Consider the following 2,231-nt stretch of genomic DNA (forward strand, 5'->3'; position numbering starts at 1 on the left):
CCATATGAGTAGAAGACACCATGGTGAGAAGAATGAGATGGGTCAGTGAAATGACATGGCTTTGCACTCAGAGTCCAAAGGAAGACCTGAGTATGGGACAGGAGAGGAGATAAAAGAAGAATTGCTGATTTTGAGATAAAATTAGAGTTTTCTTCCACACGGAGGAAATGAGAATTGTTCTCTCCAAAAGGCAGAGCCAAGGAAACCTTGAACAACGCAGGCTGGGATGACGGGGGAATAAGCCAGGCCGGTGGTGCTGGGTCACTGACCTGGTAGGACAGATGTGGGATGAAGGCTCACACCATCCAGGACATTGCCCCCTCTCCCTGTGACCACCATTTCTTCAGTGCTTGTGTAGTGCTCTGGCTTATGGCTGGCATGGGGGTACGAGGGTGGCAGAGCCCTTTAGGGGAGGGGACCATAAACTAGAGACAGAGCCCTACACATAGCCTGAGGTTACAGCCTCAACCAAAAGGTTTGGAGCTGTGGCCTTCCAAGCCCAAGACAGGAGTATCCCACCTGCACTGCAGAGCCCCTGCCTCTGGAGCAAAAGGGCTCATAGCCAAGGGGCCTGGGGCCAGTGGCAGGATCCAGGCAAGTCTGAACCCTCTTCCCACCCTGGTCTTCGAAGTGAGGGCCCAGGATGGGACGCAGGTAGGTAAACATATGTCCCACTTTTCATCTGCTGTCTGAGTGTAATTATTAACAGCATCCCCTTCACTACCAAACATGCTTTGCTTTAGATGATAAATTATATGGTCACACTAAAAATATGAAAATGTACATCTCCTCCAAATCTTTCATTTCTCTGTTGTGCATCTGTCCTGATGGCCCCAGCAACCCTTTCTAGAGGAGCTAGTGACTTCACAGAATGAAGGGGAGATCTGTCCTGACCGGGTGAGACTGGACCCTGAATCATAAATGAATCTGTGATGGAGTCTCCTTCAGAGGTCCCTACAGTGTACCAATCATACTTTCAACATCTTTGGGTAAGGGATCTTTGATCTTTAGAATAAATAAATGAATGAATTAGTTAATGAATAAATAAGTGTAGAACCAATATGATATACTCAACTAGCCTAGCATACCACGTCCCAATTATTTTTGTAATCGAATACTTGAAATCTACCATCTTATTGGTTGGAAATCCAGTATTTCTCTTGTGTAGCATTTTTATACATAACCCCTCCTGCTGATTGTTTAATAATCCTGAGGTCTTAGATTCCAAGAAGTCAGTCGTGGTAACCACACATCATGCTGAGAGTGAACAGGCAACACCTGCTGCTCTACTTCCTGCCCCAGGAGGCTCTGTGGCATTTGCCCTTGTCCTGTTGAGGTTTCCTTGCTGGCCAGGATCATGCTGGCCCTGCAGCAGGGGCCCATGAGTATGAACTCACACACACATGGGCAACCTCTGATCCCCTAACAGCTTCCTGTCCTGGTGGTGACAATATGAGGTGCTTTTGTCCCTGCCATCTAGTGTCCTAGAACGTTCCTCCCTACCTACACTGAGGTTCTTATATCCAGAACCTTTACTTTCTCGAACTTTCCCACTGAGGATCTCTGAAAATGCCTCTTCTCCCCTCCAGTAGGCTTGTCTCCACTCAGAGATGAAAGGATGTTTTAATGAAGAAGAAGAAACAACACCAGAGACCAAAAGAGGATGCAGGGATTTCTCTCTAGGTTTTCCTGGTCACTCACTTGGCTCCATTAGTTCCATCCTTGGAGTCCACAGCCACGTTCTTTGGTGCCTGAGAACATTTCTCAAATGCCATGGCCCCAGATTCCCTATTTCTAATTACCGTGTGGTCAATTAGATTAAATTTTTGACCTCCACTCCTGGCAGCACCTGCAGCTCCAACCACACATCTCCCCTGCCCCACCCTTAGCCAGGGAAGGGCTACCAAGAGCCTGGGGAGAAGGGAGAAGATGGCAGGCTTGTTCAAGGGCAGGAAATGTCTGCAAGGCTATGGCCAAGCTGGTGGCCCAGAGATACACGGTTGAGTCTCTGAGCTGTGCAGGTGGGTCTTCCAAGTGGAGTGTGATTCATCAGACATCTTAGCTGAGGAGCGATTGGTGAAAAAAGCTTTTCCTTCTCCGAAGGAAAAATGTCATTGAAATGAGTCAGGAACTCCACTCCCTTTTCTGGGGTCTGATGGTAGCAATAGCAGTAAAAATGAGTAGAAATGGGGTCACAACTCAAAGCAACACTCTGTTCCCATCTCTCTGAC

This window comes from Propithecus coquereli, unplaced genomic scaffold (assembly GCF_000956105.1).
Source record: "Propithecus coquereli isolate 6110/MARCELLA unplaced genomic scaffold, Pcoq_1.0 Scaffold96, whole genome shotgun sequence".
NCBI lineage: Eukaryota > Metazoa > Chordata > Mammalia > Primates > Indriidae > Propithecus > Propithecus coquereli.